This window comes from Catharus ustulatus, chromosome 11, assembly GCF_009819885.2.
Source record: "Catharus ustulatus isolate bCatUst1 chromosome 11, bCatUst1.pri.v2, whole genome shotgun sequence".
NCBI lineage: Eukaryota > Metazoa > Chordata > Aves > Passeriformes > Turdidae > Catharus > Catharus ustulatus.
The window spans coordinates 17,442,762-17,452,950 of NC_046231.1; positions in this window are offsets into that span (position 1 = coordinate 17,442,762).

Sequence of the window (10,189 nt, forward strand, 5' to 3'; positions counted from 1 at the left end):
TTTGGTATGGAATGGTAAATCATAAGGGAGCCTGACATGCCTTACCCACGCTCGGCTTACAGCTTCATCCATAATTTTCTGATATTTCAAAAAGAGTATAAAATACATCTCACACTGGCATTTGGAGACTGCTTGATTTTATAAGCTTTTATTTTTTTACAATCAGCACTGATTTTTATTAAAAAAAAAAAAGTGAAAATCACAAAACGGTCAAATGTGATTAAAACTGGAAAGCACAGAAATTCAGAGATATTACAAAAAGCCTCAAAGCTTTGTTAGTCCTGAGTTGTGATTTGTGAATTCAGTGTTGGCAGCGCTGTTGCTGGACTGCTGGGCTGTGCACTGGGAGCTGTGGAGGAAATCCTGATAGGGAATTACCAGCTGACTCCCAGTCACAAGCATGTACCACAATTTCTCTATATATCCTCATAAATCAGATTTCTGATGCCTGTTTTGACATTTAGCACATAAACTGGGTGATAAAGCAATAAGAGTGAAGGTTCGGTGTTCAAAACTTTAATGAACTGGTATGCTCCAAAAGACAATTTAGGGAGAAAAGTTCCTGTATATGCAAGATGTAGGTCAAAGCTTGAAGAACTCTGTAAAGATTTATGCTCTAATAGACTCCACAGAAAGGTATAATGAAGGACAAAACCTGATTGCAGTGGGAAAGGAGGGAGAATTATCCACATCCAGGCATCCTTATTACACATTTAAGCTCCGTGGACTAAAATGACCACAGATGCCAATGAAACATGGAGCCACAAATGCTTCAAGGCAAAGTCATAACACTGCATGAAAATATTTAATTCTCATATAGGGAGGGCACCTTCATTCCCAGGCTCTGAAAATGAGTTGAAACTGCTCTGAAGTTCAAGGCCCCAGTGAGAAAGTCACATTGTGAGTGTGGGAGCTAGGCTGTTTAGCTCCTTCTCTGTTCTCTTTCTCATTAACAAATATCATCCCTTCCCAACAAAAGAAGGCTGGGAAGAAACTTGCCATTTTTTGAATACAAATGTTCATCAAAGAATTAATATGTTTGAATCTTAATGAGCAAACCAATAGGGGAAAGCTGTTAATTAATGTAATGGCACAGTACAGTACAGCCAGAATTTTTGGTGGTGTGTTCTATTTGCCGTGCATTTTAATAATGCATTCACTTTTTGTTGATCATTGCAAATCAGAGCCTCTTGTTTAATTGCATGATCTTCAATGTCAGGGCTTTTCTGAGCAGTTTCAGTTCATTTACAGTCCAGGAATGTACTTTGAATGATTTCTTCTAAAGCTGTGCTCTCCTCAGCACTTCTACAGCCACTGAGCTGTGGTAGTGCCTGGCTTTGCTTGGTGGCCTTTGCAAGAGCTGTTTCTGTCCCTCCATCCTGCAGAACATCCCAGCTCAACAATTCCTCAGCAGACTGTGCTCACAGCCTGTTTGGGATTTGGGCACTGCACGCAACAGCTCCTCTCTACCTTTGCTGAGAAGGAGCATCCTGCCCCCAATTCTTTGGGAGCTGCATTGTAATAATTTACATCACCGTGCAGTGTCTGAGTGGGATGGGGAGAGTGCAAGGGGTTTTCACCTTATCTAACCATGAAGATTATTCCTGGTGCTCCTGGTCCCCACTGCACCCCAGGCTTGCACGGGGTTGCTGCTGCTGTTGTTGGCACATCAGCTAAAACCCCTCCTCGATACAGGAAGGGAGAAGCATTTTGCAGTAAAAGCAGTATAGGTTCTGTGATGTTTATTTAGAAAAGTGGAGATTGTAAAAAGGCTGCCAAAGAATGTGATCTATTTTGGCAGTAAAAAAGTCCAAGGGAAATTTTTGGGTTGCATCTCTCATCACTTGAATTGGATGGGGAGGTTATAGATAACAATCAGCTGCCTTGTGGACCAGATTATACTGTCTGGTAAGTGTGAAGACACTCCATTGATTGCAGGAGAAATTTTTATGATTTACTGGTGGTGGTGGAGGGAACTCAGAGAAGAATCCAGCCCTGTAAATACACTGCTTGTGAAAGTGGAGTGAGGATGAGGAGAGTTAGGAGAGAAAAAGAATCTCTCTACTTTTAGAGAAGAATTGAGGGTCATTGTAAATGACAATTAGACGCCTCTCCCACAGCTCTGAGTGCTGCACAGCACTCCATTTTCAACCTGGAAATCCATTTCTTTTTCAAAACAAAAACACTCAGGGAAATAACTTGGGGGAAAGGAGCTCCAGCTCATCAGAGATTGTACATTAAACAAGCAGATAAAAGATTTTTCTTCCTGGAAAATGTGGTCCCTTCTCCCTCTAGTAATTACAGAAGTCAAATCAAAGTTGTCATTAACATTATTTAAGGAATAACCTCTCTTGGAGCAACATATGTGGCAGCAGTGAAGTAATTTCACGCCAATGGGATCTAATTTGAGGGAACTTGTGGCTTACTTTTCCCATAACCTTTTATTTATTCATATTCTCGTAGTAGTGTGATTTTAGTGCAAAACTGGTATCTCAAACCTTGCAGCAACCTATCAGCTGATTTGATTTCTTATGAGCTGTCTTTGAATTGCGAAGCAGCTTTTTACAGCTCTCAGAATACCTGAAGCCTTTTCCCCACCCTTGCAAATATCAAAATTCTTTTAGTATGACAGACGAATCATTAATTTGTGTCAAACTCCTCCGCTGTGTTTTAAGTAAGGACATTATGTATTTTTCTCTATGAATGAGGAAAAAGAAAATGAGAAGCGGAGCTGGCGGAGGTCTGTTTGCAAACCTGAAGGGAAGGTGTGAAGTGCTGCGTGCGATCAGCAAAGCAGTTTTGTGCTCTGTGCTCCCCACGGAGAGAGCGAGAAATGCTCGGCGTGGCAGAGGTGCCGTTCTCGAGCTCAGGGCTGGTTTTTAATTCCTGCTGCTCCCAGCCCGCTCCGAGCCGCTAATGCATGCGGTGTATTGCCGGCTGCGGAGGTGCTGGATTCGGTACAACATTCATCACCTTCGATGCGCTCATGTGCAACCCGCGCTGCTCATCCTGCTTTGTACATCATCCACGGAGGATACAGGCTAGCTCCAGTTCTCCTTCACACTGCACCGACTCGCCCTCTTCGCTTTTGAGGTCTCCTTTCTGGCATTGACACCGCTTTTTGGCAGCTGGCACACACAGAGCGTGTTTTAAATCCCTGCCCCGCGTTCCTCAGCTGGTGTTGCTGTGGATGGGGGTGATATGGAAAGGTTACAGGAGCCAGACTTCTGTGATTTGGGTAACACGGGTCTGTGAGCACAGCTCACGTTGCTGACTCTTTCCTTTTAATAGCCTTTGGTAGTTCACAATTTATGCAGCATGGAAGGGTGTGTTTTAAAAATGTGCTTGTGGCAAAACAGTTGCAAAATCTCCAGAATGACTAAGATATGTCTTTGGAGAAAACGCCTGGTGTCAGTCTGGGAGAGGACAATTCATTCTGAGTTGGCTGGACTGAATGACATTCATTCATTTTGGCTGGTCCAGTGGCAGGGTGACCTTTGTGTGAATAAATGGAGTAATTCCTCTTTGATTACAGAAAGAACCAGCCTCATAATGGTAGCTCCCTGTATTCTGCCATCAGCTGAAGTGGTGGAGAGAACACATGCTGGTCTGTCATTCTGCTGGCATGTGGAGAAGCCTGAATATTTGAAATTATTGGATATATCCCCATGCTAGGAGTCAGCAAAGAGAATGACTGCAGAACGGTGTGGAGCATCTTTCTCTTTGCTTTCCTTTAAAAATCAGGAGGCTTTTAACTTTTTGGATTTGGTGGAATCACAATTAAAAGAGAAAAGGAAAATATCACCCTCTGTTTGTTAACTATAAAAATGCAATCCAGCAGTGCTGCTGGTGCTTTGCTGTTTCCCAGGTCAATAAATGGCTCCCCTGACTTTAATAAACATTGATGCTGCAGGCTTGTTCTACAGTGATTGAACATTTTTATAGTTTCAACCACTCGCATTGCATGAAAGCTTTAAGATTTTCTTTCTTTTTTTTCACCCCTCTTTTTCAGAAGGGTTGGTTCTGATTGATTAAATTGTCATTTTCAGAGTTAGTTGCTGAATTATAACTTGGCATTTTTAACCATGCGATTTGTTTAAAGAGACAGCGTTTTGATACAGCAAAGCAGCTGAGAATTTTTAAGCAGTAAAAGGAAATTTTGTTCACTTTGTTCTCAGCCTTTCATCACTGCCTGACAAAAATGCTCCTGAAAACAACATGAAGGCTATGATATGAAGAGAAGGTGCTTAGATCCATGCTCACTTCTTTATTCCATCACGGAGCTGATCTGTGCAGAACTATATTGCTTTCGATTAGTAGTTGGATACCTCATTGTTGTTCACACGTTTATCTTTCCCAGGAGGAAGGAGGGGAGGGAGGGGGAATTAGAAACATAAAACGAGTGCCACCCAATGTGATATTAAGAGTAAGTGACAGCACTGTACTTTGGACCAACCCCTTAATACACATGATGGATTTCTTTGCACCAAAATGATGGGTTCTGAGTCAAAAACCTGCAGGGGTTTCACCTAAATCCAGACTGAGCCTGGTTCAAAGGGACAAAGACCTTGTAATTCTTTAGAAAATGAAAAAAAATCATGATGCATTCTTTTTTTTTATTTAACCAGCTGTCACCTTCCTTCTCTGTGGATAACTGCTGGGTTTCAAGGTCTGCTTTTTTTTTACTTTCCTCCACTCCCTCCAACTTAAATCTGTATTCAAGACAGTAAAGCTGAAGTAAATGAGACTCACATAAAAAACATGTGTGTTCAGATTGTGTTTGAAAAGAAAGGCCAACAAAACTGTCCTCTAGAACATAACAGGATATCTTTTGCTTTTGATTTACAGTGCCTGCAGGGGAAACGGGATAATCTAATGGCCTGAATATGGGAGATCTTACACTGCAGTGGTACCCTGGTCAGACTCAGAGCTTAGCAGTGGAAATCTCAGGGTATCAATATGAAATACTGAAGTCCAATTATACTTCTGCTTGTACACTTTCCCCTTTCTGGCCATTTCAGCTTCTGCTCTGAAATAATGACTTACGACAGCGCAAAGCTGAATTTCAGCAGTGAATTATATCCCTGGCCTCTAAATTTAATTGCATGGTACTGCAACTAACCAACTATCCATCTTGGTCCCTGGAATTCTTTCTGCCTCTTTTCTTCTACTCCTATACCATTCATTGGAGACCTTTAGAAAACACAAAATAGGAGCTCAGAAAGAAGGTGAATTGTGAAAGGAATGTTTTAACTTCTTACCTGCCACCAATTCTTGACAATCTTTAACTAAAAAGGGAGGTAGGGTTCACCAGCAGCGGGGTCAGGATGAGGTGCTGCAGGCTCTGGATATTTTCCTGCAGTGCTGGGTGCCTGGGGTCAGGAGGACAATTTACAGGCACCAGTTTGGATTCGATCCAGCCAGCCAGGTGCTGTACAGGATGTCCTTTTCCCACCCTGTAGTGCCTGGAAATGAAGCTGGGGCAGGAGTCAGATCAGGGCTCTGATTCAGCACAGCAAACCTGGTGTTCCTGACACCACTGTTCTTATTAGCTGAAGGTTTCACAGCAAGATGTTGGTGCCTGAGCAAGCCATTTATAGCAAAAGCAAAAAAAAAGATATTCTGCAGTTATAAATACAATATGATTACGTTTTTAGGACAGTTACTCATGTTTGTTTCAAAATCACATTAAGGCCATTTTATAGGTTGGGGAAATAGGCTGTAACATGAAAAAGAGTAAAATATTCATTAATGCCGTAATGATTTATATCAAAACATTATGGGGTAGCACACTTTGCCTCGGACCAGTTCCTCAATGAATGTTTTTCTAATTTCCATAAGTAATTGACCTCTCATTAACCACTCATTAGAAAAATTGAGGTTATGTGACAAAAGCAAACCCACTATGACAAAAACTCTGCATATACATAAATCATTGAAAACTCTAATGGGTTCAAAATGAAGGACCACAAGAACCTTGCTTTCTCTGACTGGAAAAGGATTTTATTTACATCTGTGAAGTGAAACACTTTTCTCTGAATATATAGATATGTATGTATATCCTTATATTCATACTTTGGCTCATGGCTGGTTTTCAAACACTGAACATTCACTTCTCTTTGCATGTAACTTCATAGAGAAAAGAATTAGCCAGATGATTCAGACATGTGTAAGTGTAAGTCTATGTCAAGTTCTGGTAAAAGTGTAGACACTGAGGTTGGAAAAATGGATGGACTAAATGCAAAACTTAAATATGGAAGCAAATAAACATTGATGCTTCTCACTGACTCCATCCCAGAAGTAGATACCTTCCATAAAAGGCATTATGCAGAATCCTTGTCTGTGAGTTATTTCAGAGGGGAAGGGTCTGCCTTGTCCTTTTTATATCCACTGTTAACCAACACAGGAATGTTAGCAAGCCCAAGTAATAGATTTTTCACGTATTGACATATTAACTTAATAACCTTGTATATCTGTCTTTTTAGAGATCAATAAATCAATTTTGAGCTAGTTCTTCATCACTGCAATATTGTGAAAAGTGAAGCTGATATTTAATGCAGTTTTATGAGTCCTGGATGCCACTGGACAAACCCAGAAAAAAAATCCATTTCTTTTTAATATGTCCTTTAAAGTCCTGGTGCCCATCTGAAACTTATTTGAAAGTAACTGGATTTATGGGTTCCAAGTTAGTATTTGATTATGAAGTTACCTGAGTATGAGAAAGGAAAAAAAAAATAAATCACTGTCTGAAAGTTGTGTACAGCAGAGAAGAGCTGAACTGATGAACCTCCCCTGACCTTACGCAGTACTGGCTAAGAAACTGCAGGGTGTAAAAGGTAAATAAAAGCAGTGGAGTAATATTGTAAAAGAATGGGAAAAGCTACAGACTTAGGCCTGCACTGGGAAAAAGGCCAGTGAGAATCCCATTTTTCCTCATTTGGGAAGTGTATCTGTTGTCTGACTGCCCTTCTTACAGTTTGTTTTTCTATTTTTCTTCCTGAATTCTCTTGCAATGGACCATTGCATAGCACTGCTTTAATATGGGTGAATGTCGCTTTTGTTTCACCAAAGAAAGCACAGGAGTGATCATGAGAAATTTCCTATTAAGGAAGAAAAATGCATTTTTGAAGGCTCACTCAGAAAAATCAGACTGCTTAGCTTTCCATGACATTTTAAAGGAAAATATTGAAAAGAGATGGTAGACAAACATTTAAGTCTTGTGGTGTATTGATTGTTTCATGCCATGGGACTTTACCAAGTGATTAGTTTTGCAATGATGCTCCTGTGTATTTTTTTTCCCCCTGTGTTGTTGCAGGAACTGTGATTACATAGTTTAGTCCTGTTGATTTCAGCCCAAATTTACAGAAAAATCTGATTTCCAATGCCTTTTAGCACCAGAGAGCATCTCTTCCTGGAGACATGACAGAACTGATAGGAAACCAAACATGGTGCAACAGCAGGAAGCTGAGACTCGATTATCCAAGATTACCCAACATCTGCTCTAGGGTTTCCAGAGCTGCTGCAGAGATTTTGAACTCCTGGACAGCTTTTCTGTTGGAGTAAACCATCCTCATCAAGCTATCCCTGCATCACTGTCTGCTCCTTAGAGCCCACCCTTTCCCCCACAGTTACATGCTGCTGCACTGCCAGGATGTCAGACGGGCAGAATTTCTTTGGGATTTAGGAACACATTTGGATTTCAGCCAGGCATGGAAGATATACATACCTCCTCTTATACCCACGCACATACTCAATATATGCCTTTACATATGGAATCTGAATCAGTAATACTAAAAGCCTGAAGTTGAAGGAAGGACAAATGCATTTATAGCCGTGTTTCTTGATGAGGTTTTTATTTTTTTGAAAAGTAATTTCTTCAATAATTTTGTGAATTTTGTTGTATATCATGGGAGTGACATACTTGATCCATTGCAAGGTGGAAATAACACATACCAAGGTAATTCTCCTAATATAGATTGACTTGAAAGCAGTCCTAGTGCTAGGCTTCAAATTTGTAATTTAACTGAACTGATAAAAACACTTCCTTTCCTTGAAAAGTAAGGAAAAAGCTCACCTATGGCAAATGTATCTTTTTTGCAATATTTTGGGGGTGTCCTACACTGCCTGTTAGTGGACCCTGAGGTTACCTAGGACTGGATGTATCTTGCTGCCTTATGCTGAAAGCAGCTAATGGGAAAAAGAGAGTGTTATGATTAGGGCCCCAAACAGAATTTCCAAACCTGTAATATCATATCAGTATTCCCTGGGGCAAGGAAAGCTGCAGATATTCAGGAACCCACTAGATTAGCTAGGAAGGGCATCCTTAATGACACCAGCAGAAGAAAATAGCAATTTTTTTGTTGTTGTTGCAGCATGCTTTTGGTTGTTGTATGCAAAGTGGTTTAATATCACCTTAATCTCAGCTTGCCATGTGAAAAATGACCCTGTCAATTTGACACAGAAGTAGAATATTGAGAAGTGGAACATTTTGTCTAATGGGGAAGAGCTGACAAAGACAGACTGAATAATACTTAATTGGATAAAACTGACTTGATTTTGAATTCCAAATGAAATTAAAAATATTACACTAAGATTTATAGGGTTTGTTTTCTGCCTTTTTTGTTCTGTCTGTGTTTGCTGGGCTTTGCTGTGTCGCCAATGTTTCAGTTTAACAGCACCATTCCATTCTTTATTGATAAAAGCCAAAGGCTAAATATTGCAAGACATTTGGCAATGCCGGTATAAATGGGAATTCTCAGTTGTGTACAGCCCAGTTATTGATGTTTTTATTAGCAATCTTTAGAAGGGCACATTCTGCTTTCCTCCTCAGCGCTGTAACATGGAAATGAGGAAAATGCCGGTTGGAATTGGCTAAACATGAGCCAGTTGTGTCTGAATACATCTCTGTCCTGTGCCCAGCCTCAGGACCAGGGGGTCTCAGCAATGCCTTTTGCCCCTCTGCCCATCCATGACCCTTCTGCTGTCCAGGACATGGGAACAAAGCAAAGTAATCTTCACCTGATGCAGGAACCACCATCCCTTGTTTCTCCAGCTGATTTAAAGAGCTCTCCACAACCCACTGAGTTCCTGCAAAATGTGTTATCATATCTATTCAGGGCAAGGCTTTGGTCTGAGGACACTATAGGGAAATTCTTTGAGAAAATGAATTTCCGAGAATTTTCACTAGCCACTATAAAAAGTTTTATCTCTGTTGTTTTTTTTTCCCGCTCTGCTGTATAAACAAACATGACACTTTATTCTACAAAGTGATTTCTTTCTGAATTATAGAACCATGGAAAAAGCATATAAAACCCACAAACCTTATTATTTTTGTATTCTTGAAACTCAAAATTGATTTAAACCAAGTTCAGCCAGCAATATTTCCTCCCCATCTGAGAAACTATATCCTGAGCTTCAGACTAAAGTAAATTTTTATGGGCATGTCGTAATTATAAACCCTTGAGAAACTGATTTTGTAACAGGGACATGGGCACAAAGCTTCCCTGTAGTTACTCTGCTGAGCGCTGATGCGAAGAGGCTGAAAATCCATCCTCCCAGGAAGGAGCTTATTAAAAGTCTGCAGTGGTTTTAATGACATTTCTTGTGACATCAAAATTATTTCACTCAGAATCACAGAGCATCTCTGTTTCTGCATTTTTGAAGGTCCAGGGGGAAAATACTGCTGCAGCCTCATAGTGACTGAGAGAAGCAATCCAGAGAGATAAATCTGCTCTGGTGCCCATATCCTCTCATGGTAGGAGATGTAAATTAAGCTGTTTAATTAGAACAGCATATAATAATCATCCACAGGAAGGCAGAAGTGTTTGGAAAACACTGGGTTCAGCTTTTCCCCTTAAATTGATGAATAATAGCTGAAAGGTGAGCAATAACTGAACTCAAAATGAGGGAGTTTGCTCACATCAGGTGTATGTGGTAACTTGTGTTCTTATTAAAGTCTATAGAGATCCTGCATTGATTTTCTTGCAATATTTCAAGTGAAATGGGTATTTTCAAGCACTATACATTTCTGATTGGATTGATCATTGTATTATTTATATCATGTTATTTGATGGCAGGGTGCTTGGCCCAGATATATCACACCATAAAACATTAAATCCTTCTCACTTGATCAACCTTAAATTACATTTCTCAGCCACACAGGTATGTAAATATTTTGCAAAGAGAGAGA